The sequence below is a fragment of the Eriocheir sinensis genome, chromosome 3 (genome assembly GCF_024679095.1).
Source record: "Eriocheir sinensis breed Jianghai 21 chromosome 3, ASM2467909v1, whole genome shotgun sequence".
NCBI classification, from domain to species: domain Eukaryota; kingdom Metazoa; phylum Arthropoda; class Malacostraca; order Decapoda; family Varunidae; genus Eriocheir; species Eriocheir sinensis.
Window position 1 is genome coordinate 1,502,668 of NC_066511.1, and position 22,800 is coordinate 1,525,467.

The following is a 22,800-nucleotide window of genomic DNA, read 5'->3' on the forward strand; positions in this document are numbered from 1 at the left end:
ACACACACACACACACACACACACACACACACACACACACACACACACACGTGTCTCTCTCTCTCTCTCTCTCTCTCTCTCTCTCAACATGTGAGTACTGATATAGTTTGAGTAGATGTGGGGGATATATGTCGTGGGCTAAAGATGCCCTCTTTCCTGAAGCATATATCTTATAGCTTCCTTCAGTCATTGTCAGCAACGCAGTCACTATCAGGCTGCACTGGGCACTGTCACTGTCAGACTGGCACTTCCGCTACACTGTTACTGATCTCACTGTTTTCGCACTAGTTAGAGTGTGTGTGTCCTCAGCTAGGCATGAGCAGCAGATATGACCCAGTGTGTGGACAGATTTCCCACGACCACATGGGCCGTAAAGGTGTTTCAGAGCTCTGCCATGGCACATGTGAAGGCCCTTTGACACCTCGCGGTGTGTGTCCTCGGATTCTCAAGGAGGTCAGACACTACCACTCTCGTAGTCCGGTCACTCCTCCATATAACCCGAAGAGTCGCAAAGTGTGTGGTGTGTCTCGCACCTGGGCCTTGTGCAGCACTGAAAAGCACCGACTCGCCTTCGGTGTTCCAGGCTGTCCAGCTGGTTGCGATGAGTGTCGCGCCGCAGGTGCTGCTACTGCTGTTGTCGCCCCTGCTCCCATCGTTGCATGGGGTTTTAACTGCTGCCGAGGCCGGCCACTGACGCCGTTTATGAGGCGCTCAGCTCACCGCTGAACCTTATCCAGCAGGGAGAGGTGGCATTGGGCACTGCTCACCCAGGTGAGAGGGCTATATTCCATGATATACCTCACTTGCGCCTTGTATAGCTTCATGAGGCCGTCAGCGTCGAGTAGGCGTCTACTCGGCACAGGTGTGTCACCTGTATGAATGCTCTGTGCGCCACACTCTCCAGGTGGCGGGCGAAGCTGAGTTGGGACTCGACCTCCACCCCCTGAATGTTGATGGAGTTCTTAATGCCGATGTGTCTTCTCCGAACCTCAGCTGGCCTTCAAGTAACCTCCTGTCATCACGCCACCATAATATGGAGATGGTCTGGGTCTTTCCTCCAGCAAACTTCACCATCAAACGTCTATCCCAGGCCATAATGTTGTCAAGTGGTCGATTGATGACTTTCACGGTGTTCGCTGTCTCCTCCCTTGCGTAGCTGTGAGAGAGAGTGCAATCGTCAGCATAAGACGATGCCAAGGCGAGGCTCTGTAGGTCATTAACCGCCTCTCAGGCGGTTTCTTCGGGAACAAGCTGTACGCCTCTTGGAAGCGCGATTTTTACATTGCTTCTATAAAATTGCTGCCTTGTACACCCTCGGATCTTTTTTACCTAGTTAGCATAGCGTCGCATGTTTCTCTTTTCATCTTAGTCATGCACATCCTGGCATTAGTTTGTCGTCTGTCAAGAGTGATAAAGACATTTGTATGGGAAGCCTACTCAGTCACTGAATTCATGATACTACTCAATGTCTCTTCTCTGTTACATTGTAAATATAGTTATAAACACAATGACATCAAAGTTCAGGCATAAAAAAGAAGCAGAAGATGAGAAGAAAAAAAACAATTTGTAAGGAATTCGGAAGGGCACCGTTCAGCCCAACCGGCAGCCACCCCCGCAGTCGCTCACCACCAGTGATAGGAGACAGTGGGTCAAGCAATGCATCCCTTTCTAATGTCGTGGATGGTGAATGCCCCCCCCCCCCTCCCCGCCAGAAAGAAAGTAGCTAGTTATTTTTTTTCACTCAATCTATTTCATATGGATGAAAATTATATCGGCTTTTCAAGAAAGCGTTTTCTCTGATATGGATTAATGTAGGCTAAGCATGAAAAAAAAAAAGCATTTTCTTTGATATGGATCAATTACGTAGGCTAAGCATGAAAGAGGAAAGGCAAGGAAAGAAAATTAAACTGCCTTGTTTAGGAAAACCGGCCTCTTGCAGACTCCTTATGTTCTTATGTTCTTATGTTCTTATATGGATCAATTACGTAGGCTAATCATGAAAGAGGAAATCATTTTCTTTGATATGGATCAATGTCGTAGGCTAAGCGTGAAAGGAAATCATTTTCTTTGATATGGATTAGTGTCGTAGGCTAATCATGAAAGAGGAAAGCATTTTCTTTGTTATGGACCAACTACGTACATAGGATAAGCATGAAAGAGGAAAGCATTTTCTCTTATGGATCCATTACGTAGGATAAGCATGAAAAGCTACGCTATTTTATTTCCAATGAATTAAAATAAAATAACCTAATAAAGAACAAGTGTTAATAGCACAATATATATATATATATATATATATATATATATATATATATATATATATATATATCTATATATATATATATATATATATATATATAAGCACCTTCCCACTTCTGACCTTCTATCTGATCGCCAGTATGGGTTCCGCAAGGGGCGTTCTACTGGTGATCTCTTAGCCTTCTTAACTGATTCTTGGTCATCCTCTCTTAGTCGTTTCGGTAAAACCTTTGCTATTGCGTTGGACATATCAAAAGCTTTTGATAGGGTCTGGCACAAATCTTTCCTTTCCAAACTACCCTCCTACGGTTTCTATCCTTCTCTCTGTACCTTTATCTACAGTTTCCTTTCTGACCGTTCTATTTCTGCTGTGGTAGACGGTCACTGTTCTTCCCCTAAACCTATTAACAGTGGTGTCCCACAGGATTCTGTCCTATCTCCCACTCTCTTTCTGTTGTTCATTGATGATCTTCTTTCCAAAACGAACTGTCCTATACATTCCTACGCCGATGATTCCACTCTGCATTACTCAACTTCTTTTAATAGAAGACCCACTCTACAGGAACTTAACCACTCAAAGCTGGAGGCTGAAGAAAGCTTAGCCTCAGACCTTACTATTATTTCCGATTGGGGCAAGAAGAACCTGGTGTCCTTCAACGCCTCAAAAACACAGTTTCTCCACCTATCCACTCGGCACAATCTTCCAAACAACTATCCCCTATTCTTTGACAACACCCAGCTATCACCTTCCTCAACACTAAACATCCTCGGTCTATCCTTAACTCAAAATCTCAACTGGAAACTTCATATCTCATCTCTTACTAAATCAGCTTCCTCAAGGCTGGGCGTTCTGTACCGTCTCCGCCAGTTCTTCTCCCCCGAACAGTTGCTGTCCATATACAGGGGCCTTGTCCGCACTCGTATGGAGTATGCATCTCATGTGTGGGGGGGGCTCCACTCACACAGCTCTTCTGGACAGAGTGGAGGCTAAGGCTCTTCGTCTCATCAGCTCTCCTCCTCATACTGATAGTCTTCTACCTCTTGAATTCCGTCGCGATGTTGCCTCTCTATCTTCTATCGATATTTCCACGCTGACTGCTCTTCTGAACTTGCTAACTGCATGCCTCACCCCCTCCCGCGGCCCCGCTGCACACGACTTTCTACTCATGCTCATCCCTATACTGTCCAAACCCCTTATGCAAGAGTTAACCAGCATCTTCACTCTTTCATCCCTCACACTGGTAAACTCTGGAACAATCTTCCTTCATCTGTATTTCCTCCTGCCTACGACTTGAACTCTTTCAAGAGGAGGGTATCAGGACATCTCTCCTCCCGAATTTGACCTTGCTTTTGGACACCTCTTTTGTTTCTTTTTTAGGAGCAGCGAGTAGCGGGCTTTTTTTATTATTGTTTTCTTTTTTGTGTGTGCCCTTGAGCTGCCTCCTTTGTTGTAAAAAAAAAAACAATTATATATATATATATATATATATATATATATATATATATATATATATATATATATATATATATATATATATATATATATATATATATATATATAACCAGTTTATGGGGTTGAACGAAATATAAAGGGGTTTGCCTACCTCATCAGTTGCCGTTCTATCCAGCCAACTAAACTATTCTCAAAGCTGTGTCTTCAACTTTGCCGCGACATGTGGACTTACTTCTAAAGATAAAAAGATAATCAGCAGAGATAAATTGAGAAATAGATGCAGACAGACAGTCAGATATAATATAGAGATTGATAGTAGTAGTATATTGGTACTGTACCTCTTTAGCGTGCGGTCAACCCTGCCATTTACACTTTAGCGTGTGGTCTACGACCATATTTACAATTCAGCATGCAATCTACCTCAACTACAGAAACCTTATATTATACATAGCAGGATGATGAAAAAACAAGTTGAATAGTGCCGATTAATGATTTATTATTTTTCAGAAGATTGTTTTCTCTTACAAATGCTACTTCTGTTTCCTCCGTCAAAATGACCCGTCTGTAGAAATCTTTTAACAGCAATGCAGTTAGCAGAATGAGTTACACCGATGTTATCGGCTTCAATGTAATGATAATAGTGACGTAGTTGTTGGTTGATTATCTTTTTATATAGACCGGTCAGGAGCACTCAGGTGACAATACGGCATAAGCTGAGGTCTCCGGAGACAGGTCAGGCCATTACATAGCTTACATTACGGTGACTTGGAGGCTGGGTTGGAGACTTTGGAGGCTGAGCCGTACGTCCTTTGCCTGCACTTTTTCTCTTTCTTTTTATGAACCCGAGTCTACACAAATGTTCAGACTTGCAGGTCATCAGTCTTATGTTTCCGGCATAAAGTTTTGTGGTTCGCTGTCGCGGCAAGAGGCAGGCACGTCTATTTGTTGGGAAGTTCTGTCAGGTTGTGGCGGCGGCATTTATGGGTGAGTTTTGCGGGGAGACCACTAAAGTCTGGCGGACTTTCGGGACGAAGAATACCAAGCAGAAAAGACCACAGGAAGTCTGTCTTCGTGCTTGCAAGTGGCAATAATGCTCAAACATTCTTAAGAGTTGATAATCGGATTCTGTTGGAATGTTTTATCTTCAGTATCACAACCGCACATATTCTGGGTGCATGCAAATCTAATTGGGCGTAAATAATCCTACGAAAAATTAATGCATTTTTTTTTCTACATAATGTTAAGCAAAGATCAATAGTTATCGATGCACTCTTGTATATGAAGAAGTCAAGGAGATGTGTGTGTGTGTGTGTGTGTGTGTGTGTGTGTGTGTGTGTGTGTGTGTGTGTGAATGTGTGTGTGTGTGTGTGTGTGTATATATGAATGTGTGTGTGTGTGTGTGTGTGTGTGTGTGTGTGTATATATATACATAGACTATGATATATATATATATATATATATATATATATATATATATATATATATATATATATAGATAGATAGATAGATAGATAGATAGATAGATAGATAGATATAGATATAGATATATATATATATATATATATATATATATATATATAGAGAGAGAGAGAGAGAGAGAGAGAGAGAGAGAGAGAGAGAGAGAGAGAGAGAGAGAGAGATATATCAGATATCTATCTAGCTATCTATCTATCTATCTATATATATATATATATATATATATATATATATATATATATATATATATATATATATATATATATATATATATATATGCATACGTTTTTTCATTGGTATGATAAAAAAGTCAGCTCAAGGGCTTACACGAAAGAAGTTCCTGTAGTCGCTGCTCTGGCAAAGTTTAAAATATAAATCGGAGGATAAATTTGCCTCAGTTAATGAGGTGCCTCGATATTCTCCTATTTAGGGCGTTCAAGTCGTAGGAAGGAGAAAATGCTGACATATAAATGTTTGTCTCTAGTTAACAATGGATGATATAAATAATCATGGTGGCTAACTTTTGCCTTTCTTTTACCAAATTTAGAAAAAAAAGAATATAGAGCTACAAGACGCTTAGTGGCCACCCATCTCAGGTATAACCTATATCTAACAGTATTTCCAGCATTCAGAAGATAGAGAATGTTGAAAGGCAGATGCAACAGAGTTTTGAACAAGGAGACTCTCTACCCGGAGGCACAGTTTTCAAAAGATATAGAAAGAACACTATCGGATCCGTAAGCATTCTAAGGGTTCTAACTCGAATGGGAATATAAACAGCATTATTAAGAATTTCAATATCAGACGGATTTAATCGTTGAGTGGATTTTTTTTACAGACGTTAGAGCAAAATACTCACCTTAAGATATAAATGTGGAGTTGTTGGAACTATTTTTGGCTAAGAGTCAGAAGTCTCTTGAAGAATTTGTATTTGCGAGATTTTGAAATTTTCTATTAATCGAAGAGTTTTTCATCTCAAAGACTATATATTTCACGATTCAAAGCAAAAGTAAATAGAGTGTGATTATTAGTGGATGATGGGATGACGAACTTATTTGTGAGCTGCCCCTCTAATTTTGATAGCACTGAGAACATGTGATTGGACCAGTGCTTTGCAGCATTACTAGTAAGATGCTCTCACTAGCCTCAATCCCAAGAGGACCAATGGCCATGATGAAGTGTAAAGCTTTAGAAACTATCCTTAACATGAAAGTTCTTAAAAATCTATCCACTTTAGAAATTCTTTCTTATCACCGGTGCAGGTTCCGCAAGGTGCGTTCAGCAAGTAATCTTGCTTTCCGGACTAACTCTTGGTCATCCTCTCATAGCCGTTTCGGCGAAACTTTACCATTGCTTTAAACATCTTGAGAGCTTTTGACAATGTTTGACACATATATTTGCTCTAAACTGCCTTTCTGCGGATTCTATCTCTGTACTTTTATCTTCAATTTCCTTTCAGGACGGTCAGTCTCTGCTGTGGTAGATGGTCACTGTTCTGCGCTTAAACCTATCAACCGCGGTGTTCCGCTGGGCTCTGTTCTATCTCCCACTCCCTATCTATCGTTCATTAATGATTATTTTTTTCCCCAAACAAACTGTCCTATCCACTCATATCCCGATGACTCTACTCTGCACTAAACATATACTAACAGAAGAGCCACCCTACAGCAATTGCATGACTCAAAGCTGGACGCTGCTGAACGCTTGAGCTCTGACCTTGCTATCATTTCCGAATGTGACAAAAGTAACTTGGTGCACTTCAGTGCCTCAAAAAATCAATTTCTCCAAATTTCAACTCGACACAATCTTCGAAACATCCATCCTCTTTACTCCGAAAACGCTCAGATGTCGCCCATGGTCTAAGGAGGTAAGGTCGACCGATGCGCAGCCCGTCGATGAGGTCACGAGAAGGGAGCCTCTCAGGCGCGGTACTTCTCCCATTCTCTTTCACAATTCAGCAGTAACTAGGTTATTTTCAGAGGAAGAAGTGTGTTTGTGTGTGTGTGTGTGTGTATATATATATATATATATATATATATATATATATATATATATATATATATATATATATATATATATATATATATATGTGTGTGTGTGTGTGTGTACACAGAGAGAGAGAGAGAGAGAGAGAGAGAGAGAGAGAGAGAGAGAGAGAGAATGTGGCGGGAGCAAGAGCAATTAAAAGACAGCGAGCGGAGAGCATTGCGGTGTGAGTGTGACTGAGCGAGTTGCCAGCTTGCTGCTTCGCTCTGGTGTTTTTATACCCTGTGTTACGTCACGAGGAGGGAGGGAAGGATGCGCGGAATGGAACGAATTTTGGGCCGCCCGTCGGTCGACCTTACTTAGACCATGATGTCGCCTTTGTCCATAATAAACATCTTCGGTCTATCCTTAACTCAAAATTTTAACTCTATCTCATATCTTCGACGGCAAGCATTCTGTATCGCATCCTTCAGTCCCTCCCCACCCCCTCCCCCCACTTCCTTGTCGGTCCTTTTATGGAGTATGCCTCTTATGTGCTTGGGGGCTCCACTCACACCAGCCCTTCTGGACAGGGTGAAGTCAAAGGTTTTTCGTCTCATCAACTCTCCTCCTCATCAGACAGTCTTCTACTTCCTAAACTCAATATTGCTTCCTAAATGCAATATTGCTTGTCTATCGTCTACTGATATTTTCATGTTGACTGCTCCTCTGAACTTGCTAACTGGAGGTCTCCCCTCCCAACGCTACGCTGCACACGATCCTCTATCTATTCTCTTTCTCCCCCATTTATAAAGACGGTGGCTGAATTGTCAGCGTGTTGGCACGTCGTCCTGGAGGACCCGGGTACGAGTTCCGCCCGCAGCTACAACCTGACAATTTTTCTGTCATCGCCTATTGACCTAAGATTACCCACATACTGTCCTGAAGACCACCTATAAACCGGACTCTCGATTGTCTCGAAAAAAGAATCAAATATTATAGAGTACACCATGAGCCAAGCAAGGGATCGCAACTATAAACACTTGCCTACGCCAAAACCAGTTGTGACCGACCACCAGGCCCATCAAGAAAGCCTACCAGCGCCAGATACAAAACGTAAAAATAAAAAATAAACATCCAAATCTTGCTTTATTCCAGTTAACCAGCACCTTCATTCTTTCATCCCTTTCACTTTCACAGGTTTGCTTCGTATGTATATTCTCCTGCTTACAACTTGAACTGCTTCAAGAGAGTAGTATAAAACACCTTTCCAATCGAAACTGACCTCCCCTGGTCTTTCATTCTTTACTTTATTACTGGAACAGCGCTGGCGGACTTTTGTTTTTTTTCTCTTTGGTATGCCCTTCAGCTGTCTCCATTGATGTTAAAAAAAATACCCCTGTAAAGACAATCACCTATATGGGCACATATATACATCTTAATACTGGTATCAGTAAATATTCTACGGGACATCTGAAAAAGTACATATTCATGTCTTCTCACCGAGCCGAAGCATAATGCCAGAAGCACCGCCTATTCGGTGATCCGGATGTTGGACACGAGCAATAGGACAGTATACGGTGATAAGGTTGTGATCAGAGGAGCACAACGGAGAATGTATTTTAACAGAATAGGATGAAAGATCTAAGGTTAGAGAAAAGGTTCAGAGTGCTTGTACGTACAAGGTATTCAACTAAATGTTCAAAATCATTGAGGAGAGAAAAGTTATAGTTTTTTTTCTTCACCAGGCTGTCTACTGAAAGAAGGTGAAATCCAAAGCTGGTGGTGAACATTAAAATCTCTTAAAATAGTGGTTACAGCGAAGGGAGAGTCGGTCAAGACGTGATCCACTTTGTGACTCAGTTGGTCAATGAACTCAATATAAACTTTACATAGTTGGAATAATTATAAAACTTCAATCAAACATACAAAAGTATTGACATAATCAAAATTATATCTTAGCTAGATGGAGGAAAGTCTGAAATATCTAAATCATATGCAAGAGAGCAATAAATATAATTTCGTATATATGCATTGTACCCTGCTTTGGAATAAGGTTTAGGATTGTGAAAGTAGTAGTGAACGTAATATACATTTTTCAGTTACCCCAGAAGTTTGTGTTACGGTTAGGAAAAGTGGATCAAGCTCAGATCAAGAGTGGTGATCCAAAGAATGAAAATTAGAGCCCAGATCGGCAATGTTACTGATGTGAAAATAAAAGAAAGTTAGAGGAGGTATCGAGACACTTCTTTGGGTCGTCACCTAGAAGTGGGGTTATACTCTAGGGAATTTTTTCACCTCCCTAGAAAGAAACTCCAAGGCTTGCTTCATCATATAAAGACAATGCTGTGGAAATGATGAGTGTTTCACATGCAATTAAGTTTGTGCTTATGCACTATACTAACACTTAGTTTCGTGCATAGCTATTCTGTGGTGATAATGGAGACAAAGAAAAGACTTCAAGAGAGGACAAAGGCGGGTTCCTGATAGACATCCCCTCACTCTCCATCTATTCTTCACCAGGAGGCATGTGTCTTGAATTACTATATACATGTCTATAGTGTTGTAGGTTTCAGATCAACAGTAAGGAATAGTCAGTTTTGCTTTTATTTACTCTGTGTTTCGAGTTTCAATTACATTGCTTATAAACTAAACAGTGCCGTGAAAATAAAGTGTAATTCATGGTTCACGAATTTTCGACACAATGAACCGACAAAAAAATTGACGTGATATTGGTAGAATTATAAAGTAATCACCATTGCCACCTCCTTGAAAAAAGGAAGCAAAGCCGCTTCTACCTCAGCGTTTCGTACCCTGTTAGTGTAATTGGACGAGTGGAAAAAACTGGGAGGCGGTTCCCACCATCGGCACCTTTTTTTATCTTTTTTATCAAACTTTGATTATGTACAGAGCTTGACCACTCGTCTAGTGCACTGTTGTGTTTGGAGATACACTGCCAACACCCCTTCAAAAGGTTCTGCAAGGGGCGTTCTACTGGCGATCTTCTTGCTCTCTTTACTGACTCTTGGTCATCCTCTCTTAGCCGTTTCGGTGAAACTTTCACAGTTGCGCTAGACATATCGAAAGCTTTCGATAGAGTCTGGCACAACTCTTTGCTTTCTAAACTGCCCTCTTTAGGATTCTATTCCTCTTTCTGTTTCTTTATCTCCAGTTTCCTTTCCGAACGTTCTGTCTCTGCTGTGGTAGACGGTCACGGTTCTTCCCCTAAAGTCCTAAACCTCTCAACAGTGGTGTTTCACAGGGCTCCGTCTTATCACCCACTCTCTTCCTGTTATTCATCAATGATCTTTCCATAACAAACTGTCCCATCCACTCATACGCAGATGACCCCACTCTGCATTATTCAACTTCTTTCAACAGAAAACCCTCTCAACAGGAATTACATCACTCCAAACTGGAGGTTGCAGGACGCTTAATCTCAGACCTTGCTATCATTTCCGATTGGGGTAAAAGGAACCTTGTGTCCTTCAATGCCTCATAAACCCAATTTCTCCAACTTTCAAACACCTATTCCCTATTCTTCGACAACACTCAGCTGTCACCTTCTTCAACACTAAGCATCCTCGGTCTATCCTCAATTCAAAATCTTAACCGGAAACTTCACATCTCCTCTCTCACTAAATCAGCTTCCTCGAGGTTGGGCGTTCTGTATCGTGTCCGCCAGTTCTTCTCCCCCGAACAGTTGCTATCCATATACAGGGGCCTTGTCCGCCCTCGTATGGAGTATGCATCTCACGTGTGGGGGGTTCCACTCACACAGCTCTCATGGACAGAGTGGAGTCTAAGGCTCTTCGTCTCATCAGCTCTCCTCCTCAAACTGATAGTCTTCTACTTCTTAAATTCCGCCGCCATGTTGTCTCTTTCTATCTTTTATCGATATTTTCACGCTGATTGCTCTTCTGAACTTGCTAACTGCATGCCTCCCCCCCTCCCGCGGCCTCGCTGCATACGAATTTTTACTCAAGCTCATCCCTTTACTGTCCAAATCCCTTACGCACGAGTTAACTAGCATTTTCACTTTCATCCCTCACGCTGGTAAACTCTGGAACAATCTTCATTCATCTTTATTTCCTCTTGCCTGCGACTTGAACTCTTTCAAGAGGAGGGTATCAGTACACCTCTCATCCCGAGATTGACCTCTCTTTCGGCCACTCCTCTGAACTCTCTTTAGGAGCAGTGAGTAGTGGGCTTTTTTTTTCATTATTGTTTCTTTTTTTTTGCCCTTGAACTGTCTCCTTTGCTATATATATATATATATATATATATATATATATATATATATATATATATATATATATATATATATATATATATATATATATATATATAAATATATATATATATATATATATATATATATATATATATATATATATATATATATATATATATATATATATATATATATTTGTTTGTTTATTTATGCGTATTGCAGCCTCCAATCTGGAGTCTTTTAATTTCTGTTGAGAGGGTCTTCTGTTGAAAAAAAGTTGAATAATGTAGAGTTGAGTCGTGAGCGTATGAGTGGATAGGAGAGTTTCTTATGGAAAAAAGATAATTGATGAATTACAGGAAGAGAGTGGGTGATAGGACAGAGCCCTCTAGAACAACACTGTTCATAGGTTTAGGGGAAGAACAGTGACCGTCTACCACAGCAGAGATAGAACGTCCGGAAAGGAAACTGGAGATAAAGGAACAAAGAGGAGGATATAATCCGAAAGAGGACAGTTTAGAAAGCAAAGAGTTGTGCCAGACTCATTAGAAAGCTTTCGATATGGCTAGCGCAACTGAGAAAGTTTCACCGAAACGGCTAAAAGAGGATGACCAAGAGTCAGTTAAGAGAGCAAGAAGATCGCCAGTAGAACGCTCCTTGCGGAACCCATACTGGCGATCAGATAGAAGGTCAGAAGTGGAAAGGTAATTTTTAGTCTTCCGGATAAAGATTGATTCAAAAGCTTTAGATAGACAGGAAAGTAAATATATAGGGTGGTAGTTTCAGGGATTAGAACGGTCACTCTTCTTAGGCACAGGCTGAATGAAGGCGTACTTCCAGCAGGAAGGAAAGGTCGATGTTGACAGCCTGAGGCGAAAGAGTAGGGAGTCAGCACGGAAGCACTGTTATTAAGGACAATAGGAGGCACTCCATCACGTCCATAAGCCTTCTGAGAGTTGAGGCCAGAGATGGCATAGAAAACATCATTCTAAAGAATCTTAATAACAGGCATAAAGGAGTCAGAGGGGGGATCAGTAGGATAAATATGCCCTGAATCGTCCAGAGTGGAGTTTTTACAGAAAATTTGAGAGAAGAGTTCAGCCTTAGAGATAGATGAGACGGCGATGCTACCGTCAGGGTTAAGGAGAGGTGGGAAAGATGAAGAAGTGAAATTGGAGGAGATATTTTTGGCTAGGTGCCAGAAGTTTCTGGAAGAATTAGAAAAAGCAAGGTTTTGACATTTACTATGGATGAAAGAGCTTTTAGTAAGTCGAAGAATAGATTTGGCACGATTCCGGGCAGAAATGTAAAGATCATGATTAGCAAGAGTGCGAAGGCTCTGGTACCTTTTGTGAACTGTCCTTCAATCTCTGATAGCACGAGAACAAGCGTGATTAAACCAAGGCTTTTTAGCATGAGGAGTAGAAAAAGTACGTGGAATGTGTGCCTCCATTCCAGAGACAATCACCTCTGTGATGCGCTGGGCAAATACAGGGGGTCTCTCTTCTGGAAGCAGTAATCATTGCACGGGAAATCGGAAAATTACCTCCTCAGGTCGTCCCACCGAGCTGAAGCAAAATGCCAGAAGCATCGCCTCTTCGGTGGGTCTAGAGGCTGTAGAGGAGCAATAGGACAGGATACAGAAATAAGATTGTGATCGAAGGAGCCCAACGGAGAGAACAGTTTGACAGAGTAAGAAGAAGGGTTAGAGGTAAGAAAGAGGTCTAGTATGTTGGACCTGTTTCCAAGATGGTCGGGAAAACGTGTAGGGTGCTGAACCAACTGCTCTAGATCACTGAGGAGAGCAAAGTTGAAGGCTTGTTGACCAGGCTGGTCAGTGAGAGAGGACGAAAGCCAAAGCTGGTGGTGAACATTGAAATCTCCTAGGATGAAGATTTCAGCAAAGGGAGAGTGGGTCAAAATATACTCCACATTAGAGTTCAAGTAGTCAAAGAATTTTACATATTTAGTTGTTAAGTGAGAGATAAACAGCACATATGTATTTAGTAATAGAATGACAATGACGTGTTAGCCAGATGATGGAAAATTCAGAAGAGTCAAGGTCGTGGGCACGAGAGCAAGTGATGTCGTCGCGCACGGAGGCGCAACATCCAGCTTTGGATTGAAATTTAGGATAGATATAGTAGGAGGGAGGCGGTGGCTGAGTCGTCAAAGTAACGGCCTCGTGTTCAGGAGGACGCGAGTTCAATCCCCGCCCGGTGCCACCAAGCTGGGATTTTTCAGCCGCCGCCGAGTGGCTTAAAACTACCCACATGCTGTCCAGAAGACCACCTATCAACCCGGACTCTAGATTCTAGGATCAAAAATGAGCTCTGGGAGGGCAGCATGAGCCAATGCAAGATGGCGCCACTATAAACACTCGCCTGCGCCAGAACGGGCTGGGCCGACCATCAGGACCCACCGGAATGAAGCCTTGGACCGACCATCAGGATCCACCGGGAAGAAGCCTACCGGCGCAATAGGCAGCAATGTAAAAAAAAAAATAAATAAAAAAAAAAAAAAAATAAAGATTGCTTTCAGTAGGCCGCCGAGACCTGTGTTTCGGTGAGGAAGAGAAGGTAGGTTTAGAGGAGAGATGGTGCTCCACGGAATGGAAATTGGAACGAAGACCGCGAATGTTGCAGAAATTGATAAGAAAGAGGTCTGAGGAGTTATCAAGACACCTCTCAAGTCGATAGCCAACAGGTGAGTCCTCCCTGGGGAAATTGCGCCCCCCCCCCCAGGGGACTCCGAGGCAATGCTAGGTTTACCCATTTTGAATTTGTAAAATTTTGGGAAAAGGTGTGTATGATGTGTGAATGTATTGTGGTGTGGAAAGAGAGAGGATCTGTCTTTAGATTGTATCTTAATGATAAGAGATCGGGCAAAGTTTGTTAGTCAGGTCATTAAGTTGTTTTATGTTACGATATAGGTCCAAACATTCATATATATATATATATATATATATATATATATATATATATATATATATATATATATATATATATATATATATATATATATATATATATATATATATATATATATATATATATATATATATATATATATATATATATATATATATATCTTATATATATATATATATATATATATATATATATATATATATATATATATATATATATATATATATATATATAGATAGATAGATAGATATATAGATAGATAGATATAGATATAGATAGATATATATAGATATAGATATAGATAGATAGATAGATGATTGATTGAATTTACAGGAAAAATATTTTTCGGGCGGAATTCAGCCCCCCCTGTTGAGAAGGGTCCCATACGCCTATGGTCGTATCAGTTGTAGTAGTAGTGATGTTATTTATATTGTTATTATATCATTAGTATCCTTATTCTTTGTATATGTTGTATATGTTATTGTTTAGTAAACTGATATCCCCATCATCTATATTGATTAAAGTAAGGTATGGGTTTTAGTTTATTGTACTAAAAGAATATGTGGATGCTTCAGTAAAATTCAGTACGCCTTTCGATTATCAAAATCGAACCATGTCTACGTTTCAGATGACTCTGTGTGTTCACTGTGTTTTTTTTATTCGTGCTTAAGCTCATTATAATGAGCTTATATATATATATATATATATATATATATATATATATATATATATATATATATATATATATATATATATAAATAGATATATATATATGTCTGGTCACGTGATGACATGTTGCTGCTAATATTGCAGCAACACTGGCATAGGCTGTTTGCTCTTTGTATCCTAACTTTTAAAGGACTATTGTCAAGCCTTTACATGCTTGTTATGCGTACACAAATGTGATCTATGTATGTATTCTAGTTCTATCAACAAGTGCTGTTGTATATATTATTCCATACTGCTTATGCTGTTCTATTTTGCAACAGAACGGAGATGATAATGACCGTTACACAATATAGTTCAGAATATATAACGCTAGTTTGGTAACTTTGTTAGGTAACAATATATTCACTCGCATGTACTCGTAAGTGCAAGAAAACCACAAAGTATAATATGTGTTATATTAAGATTTTCTTACTGTGGTTACAGGTGTTAAACAGTTGTGAGTGTTTTGTGTTGCTAGTCTTCCTGTTGCAATATTATTGATCCGAATTACACGGGGATATTAGGTAGTCTTAGACAAATGTAGTCGCCCCATTTGACTCCACAAGGAACTAGGCTTTTACTCTATTTTTAATGAAGCACAGACTGGATATTTGACGTTCATGAAGTACTTTTTCTTGAAATATTTAGAATAGCATCACCGAAGAGGTTAAATATTAAGGTAGTTTAGTAGCGTAGGGTGTGCCTCTGTCGACCGAGTTAGCTTAAGAACAGTATGTGGCATATTGTAAAATGTTGAGAGTGACTTTACCGTAGAACTCGCTCCTCAATGTTGAGGGAAAGTTATAATCTCTTTCGTGGCAAACTTATGTTTCTCCTCGTGGGCTTCAATTCGGAGCCATTCAGTTTTCAGAGACGAAAGAAAGGAAAACTCGAAATATTCCGATACGAAACTTATTTTATAAAAGCAGCTTCCCCGCCTCCCATGCACACTGGGATGGAATTCTTAATCGTCACATAAGGGAAGGAAATAGATGTATTTGTTTGTTTGTTTGTTTGAGTGTGTGTGTGTGTGTGTGTGTGTGTGTAGTAACAATAATAATAATAATAATAATAATAATAATAATAATAATAGTAATAATAATAAAAACGATAATAATAATAATAATAATAATAATAATAATAATAATAATAAAACGGTTTATTCATTTCCAGTAGCCGTTAGGCTGAAAATTTACATATTATAGATATATTTCAAAGACAAAGGTGATGGTTGCAGACCAGTGAGTTCTTGTAGTTGTTTGTCGTGGGAACAAATGCACATCCTTGATCGGAAGAGCACAGAGCTCGTTGTACCGATCTTTGGGTAGGACTGAGACCACTCACTACCGAGTCGGCCAAAGAGGTAGCCCACTGGCTAAGTGGGTTATGGGAGGCTCGTTCATCAGGCATAGTCGCCGCACTACATGTGTGTGTGTGTGTGTGTGTGTGTGTGTGTGTGTGTGTGTGGAGGCTGAAGAACGCTTAACATCTGACCTTACTATCATTTCCGATTGGGGCAGGAAGACCTTCAACGCCTCAAAAACTCAATTTCTCCATCTATCAACTCGACACACTCTTCCAATCACCTATACCCTATTCTTCGACAACACTCAGCTGTCACCTTCTCCTACACTAAACATAATCGGTCTATCCTTAACTCAAAATCTCAACTGGAAACTCCGAGGTTGGGCGTTCTGTATCGTCTCCGCCAGTTCTTCTCCCCCGCACAAATGCTGTCCATATACACAAGCCTTGTGCATCACATGTGTGCGAGGGCTCCACTCACACAGCTCTCTTGGACAGAGTAGAGTCAAAGGCTCTTCGTCGCATCATCTCCCCTCCTCTAACCGACATGCATCTACCTCTTAAATTCCACCTCCATGTTGCCTCTCTTTCTATCTTCTATCGATATGTTCATGCTGACTGCTCTTCTGAACTTGCTAACTGCATGCCTCCCCCCTCCCTCGGCCCAGCTGCACTCGACTTTCTATTCTAGCTCATCCCTATACTGTCCAAATCCCTTATGCAAGAGTTAAGCAGCATCTTCACTCTTTCATCCCTTACACTGGTAAACTCTGGAACAGCCTTCCTTCGTCTGCATTTCCTCCTCGCTATGACTTGACCTCTTTCAAGAAGTGTACCAAGACACCTCTCCACCCGAAATTGACCTCTCTTTTGGCCACTCTTTACTTTTGTCTGTTCTGGGAGCGGTGAGTAGCGGGTTGTTTATTTTACAATATTTTTGTGTATATATATATAAATATATATATATATATATATATATATATAGAGAGAGAGAGAGAGAGAGAGAGAGAGAGAGAGAGAGAGAGAGAGAGAGAGAGAGAGAGAGAGAGAGAGAGAGAGAGAGAGAGAGAGAGAGAGAGAGAGAGAGAGATGGAGTTTCCGGTTGAGATTCTGAGTTAAGGATACACTGAGGATGTTTAGTGTAGGAGAAGGTGACAGCTGAGTGTTGTCGAAGAATAGGGGATAGGTATAGGTGTTTGGAAGATTGTGTCGAGTTGATAGTGAAGAAATTGAGTTTTTGAGGCGTTGAAGGACACCAGGTTCTTCCTTCCAGCCTGGAATCGTTTATAGGTTCACCTGCAAACAAGAAAACTGTGAAGTCCTACATTCAACCTATATCGGCCTGACTACAACGAAGCTCTCGACGATTAACAATGCATTTAGCTTCAGGCGCTCCAAAAAGTCACCTACGTGAAGAACATAACATCACCATCACATGGAAAATCCTAAAAGAGAATACCGAAGTTATTGACACATGCCAGGATGAAAGGCGCTTACCAATATTAGAAGCTCACTACATAATGGAACATAACCCAAAATTGAACATCCAAGCCGAAGATCTCCAAGCCTTGCCGATTATGAAAAGAATCAAACAGACGGTCACCCCAGAACCAACCAATCAGCATTGCAGTAGCGCGAGGCTGGCAACCACGACTGGCAGAGCAGATGCACCGACCGAACAGCCAATCAGCGTCGCCGTAGCGCAAGGCTGACTACCACGACAGGGGGCAGCGGGGTATAATGCTGGGGTCACACATTCCCGAATAAGGCCCCCGATTGCTCCCAAACGTGAAAATCCGCGATTTTTTTGTTCATTCGGGAGGTATAGGGCATATAGGGGCCGATGGTTCCCCGATGCATGTGAATCGTCAACACCTCCCGAAAGTCGAGCACCTAGCGCCGATAGCTAATGATGATCGAGTCGTAATCGTATTGCAATACGATGGCGTCCCCGAAGTTCGTAACCTTGTCACGATGTACGCCTCGAATTTCGGGACAACAGGTCACGCCCAGGCCACGCCCCCACAAGATGTTCGTAGCTGAGGGCGTACATCGACGGAGTACAGAGGATATACGTCGATCGTGTCCGGACCCTATTTGCCACACCTCGAATGTCGGAAACATTCGTAGCGACACCCCGTATGTCGCCCGTTAAAGTGGGCAACTACAAAAGGCAGGAACCCTCCAAACATCATGCATTCACAGTTTCCCTGCAGCATCAGCAACATCTCCCGGCCATTCACCATGGAGGACTTCGACATGATAATGTCACTAATAACACCCAAAAACGTGGCGAACAGGCGTGTTGTGTACACCTTCCAGAACTACATCGACGCCATTGAACGAGTGGCAATAGCCAAGACCCTGATCCTGCAAGACTAGCAACAGAAGCAGCAAGGGAAGACGATGAAGCCTAGATCTGTTTGGGTGCGGCCCTATCTGGAACAAAGAATATAATATGGCCATTACGACACCCTAATGCAAGAGTTGGCCCGAGAGTGTCCAGTCCAGTTCAGTCCAGTAGTAGGCGTGGGATTGCCTTTGTAACGGCTCCAGAACTGTACAAGAACTTCACCAAGATAGACCGCCAGCTGTTCGATGAGATAGTGGAACGTGTCACGCCCTACACTGAGAAGAAACGTACCTAGTGGCGCAAACCCATTCCTCCTGGCCTGCGTGTAGCCATGACCCTACGTTTCCTCGCCACGGGAGACTCCTACAAGAGTCTACAATACTCCTTTCGAGTTGACCACAACACCATAAGCCAGATAGTACCAGAGACCTGCCGGGCCATTATAGCTGTGTATGGTGACGAGGAGCTCAGGACGCCCCAATCCCCTGATGGGTGGAAAGAAGTCGTCCGTGGTTTCGAGGAACGCTGGAACCTTCCACATTATGTTGGTGCTATAGACGGGAAACATATTCGCCTCCGCAACCCTTCCCTTGGTGGCACATACTACTTCAATTACAAGCAGTTTTTCTCAGTTGTGCTGGAGAGAGGTGTTGTGGTATGCAGTGTTTGGCTCCACTGAGAGGAATGTCGTTAAGGGGGCTGGGGGGGGGAAGATTGCTCCCTCTTGCACGAGGGAGCACGGGCCAAAGGCGGCCCGTAGCAGGGAGCCGACAGACCGATTCTATCGGCGATCGAAATCTAGCCGACCAAGTCGGTCGGTCGACAAGGACTGGCGTGTCTCTGTCGTTAAGGGGCGCCGTGGTTCCTCATAAATTATACACCCCGACCGCCGTTGCCGGCTTTTACGTGCCACACGAGATGCGGAGCTGGTGCCATATTGCTCGCGAACTTCGGCATTATTTCCGAAGTTCGTCGTGCCGCCCCGAACTTCGGCGTGCCACCCCGAAGGTCGAGGATGGTGTTACGATGTTCGGCGTCGATGTTCAGATCATCGTAAATATAGCGCCGAACTTCGGGAAAAACTCACGATCAGGGACAGTTTGGGCTACGCGGGCCGATCGCTTTGTGCAGTTCAAAGCGATCGGGGCTGCGGGCTTCGCGCCGACATTCCTCCCGACCCCCGTGGCCTCTCCCGGCCCTCGTGGCAACCCTACCGAACCTACACATTTTTCATTTCGAATTTCGTTACATACCCATTCGATGTACGTAATCGGTTGCCAACTACTATTAACCCATATCTGGCCGGATTTTTTAATTTATTAGAATCTTGGATTTTTATTTGTGTTCGTATTTAGTATGGGCTAAGTATTATATTTCATAGCATTAATGAAGTGCCGATAAAGTAGTCAGGCGAGAAAGAGGTGTTACATATATGTAACGCTAGGCAGATACGAGTACATTTTCTATCGATGAGGGAGTAAAGTAAACATGTGTACAATAAGCAAATTTATTTATGATATTTATACAATAAGTATACAGTTTTATATTATTTTTTTTTTATCAATGGCACTAAAGATACAAATAATGGACAGGTAAAGAAACTGAATTCCAAATTTCTATTTAAAAAAAAAATAGCTCGGTAGTATGAACTGATCATGATGCCGACTACAAGTTTTGTTTAACTATCACTTGTACAAACTTTCCTTACCGAGCATTCAAAAGCGTAATAGATAGGCATTCCTTGTATTTATGCTCTCATTTTAGCAATAATGAAAAAAACAATTAAAAAAAACATAACCCCGAACAAAATATATAGTTTTTCACTTAGAATGATATGGAATGTTACAAGATAAGCAGAGTCCCACTTTACACTTAACACTGGCTGGTGGGATGTTTTTGGCAACCATCACCTGCACATCATCTTTTCTTTCCTGGTGTTTCTGTGAGATAATGATTCATGTCATCATAACGAATATCATCCAATACACGTTTATCTTTCTGCGCCTCGTTAGACCTAGGCCGTCCTTGACCTTGTGGAGGGTTGCCATACCTAGTTAGATATACATCAGCAACATATTCCTTGAAATCACATTGCCGTAAATTGCCGCCAGACTTTTTATGTAAAAGCCATGCATTCTGTAGTGCCACATCAATAAGCCATGTAAAAATGCACCACCACCACTTTTTCCCTCGAATCGCAAAACGATATTTACTCATATTTTGATCTCGTCTATCAGTCAGTTCCTCCCATGTGCTGATTATACTCTTGAATCATCTTTGGACAGTCAACTTCTATTTTTTTTCTTTTTGGCAATATCGTTTCACTTTACGTGGAGTCATTTGTGTTAACTGTTGAGCCAATTGTCACTACTGAATTATCCATCCATCTGCATACAGTAATCTTGTTTTCTGTGTCCACAAAATACTCGCTGCTTCCTCTCTGTTACTTCTTCATTTGGGACACTGGTGTCAAGGGACATGTCTTACACCTGTTTTCTCTTATAGTGCCTGTACCACCAAAATCTCTGTCTTGTATTCTTTGCGAAGTTGAAAGGTTGTGAAAGATTATCAAAGTAAAAATTATAAGGAAGGTTTCTCTTACTTTCTGGCAATGAATCTGTTTTTCAAAAGTGTTGCGGCACATTTACCGAACGTCTTCTCATTTTCAGGATTTCTTTTAATGTGCATCCCTGATAAAGGTCAAAGGTAACTAAATATCCACTGTCAGTATTTAGACACCAGACTTTATATCCAAATCTTCTGGGTTTTCCTCTGATGCATTGCTTACAGCCATGTTTACCGAAGTATTCGATCATTGCTTCATCATGTGACAGAGATTTCTCAGGCTGGAAATGGGCTAAGAACCTACGTGAGATCAGATTTATTAGTGGGCGAAGCTTAGCGTACTTACCAGCTTTATCAAGTGAGGGGTTGTCAGCAAAATGGATAAACTGCATAATTTTCTCAAACCTGTTCCTTTTCATAGCATTAAACACAGCATCATTCCTAGTTATAGGTAAATTTCTCCCAAAACGATTATCATGAAGGAACTGGAACTATGCCAGATACCACAAGAATTCCTAGGAATACTTTTAGCTCTTCTTTCGTTATTGTAAACGAAGCTTCTCCCTTGAAGTTAGCATAGACAATTTTTTTTTTTTTTTTTTACAGCAAAGGAGACAGCTTAAGGGCACAAAAAAGTAAACATTAATAAAAAAAAAGCCCGCTACTCGCTGCTCCTAAAAAGAATCCAAAGAGGTGGCCGAAAGATAGGTCAGTTTCGGGAGGAGAGGTGTCCTGATACCCTCCTCTTGAAAGAGTTGAAGTCGTAGGCAGGAGGAAATACAGATGAAGGAAGATTGTTCCAGAGTTTACCAGCGTGAGGGATGAAAGAGTGAAGATGCTGGTTAACTCTTGCATAAGGGGTTTGGACAGTATAGGGATGAGCATGAGTAGAAAGTCGAGTGCAGCGGGGCCGTGGGAGGGGGGGAGGCATGCAGTTAGCAAGTTCAGAAGAGCAGTCAGCGTGGAAATATCGATAGAAGATAGAAAGAGAGGCAACATTGCGGCGGAATTTAAGAGGTAGAAGACTATCAGTATGAGGAGGAGAGCTGATGAGACGAAGAGCCTTTGCCTCCACTCTGTCCAGAAGAGCTGTGTGAGGGAGCCCCCCACATGAGATGCATACTCCATACGAGGGCGGACAAGGGCCCTGTATATGGACAGCAACTGTGCAGGGGAGAAGAACTGGCGGAGACGGTACAGAACGCCCAGCCTCGAGGAAGCTGATTTAGTAAGAGATGAGATATGAAGTTTCCAGTTGAGATTTTGAGTTAAGGATAGACCGAGGATGTTTAGTGTTGAGGAAGGTGATAGCTGGGTGTTGTCAAAGAAAAGGGGATAGTTGTTTGGAAGATTGTGTCGAGTGGATAGGTGGAGAAACTGTGTTTTGAGGCGTTGAAGGACACCAGGTTCTTCTTGCCCCAATCGGAAATAATAGTAAGGTCTGAGGCTAAGCGTTCTGCAGCCTCCAGCCTTGAGTCGTTAAGTTCCTGAAGGGTGGGTCTTCTATTAAAAGAAGTTGAATAATGCAGAGTGGAATCATCGGCGTAGGAAT

At 41.7% G+C, this 22,800-nt stretch overlaps 1 pseudogene; it reads right to left on the minus strand.

Annotated features, from left to right (window-relative positions):
* Window positions 1-21,722: 21,722 nt before the first annotated feature.
* Window positions 21,723-22,800, minus strand: part of LOC127003087 (uncharacterized) — a 73,932-nt pseudogene continuing 72,854 nt past the window's right edge.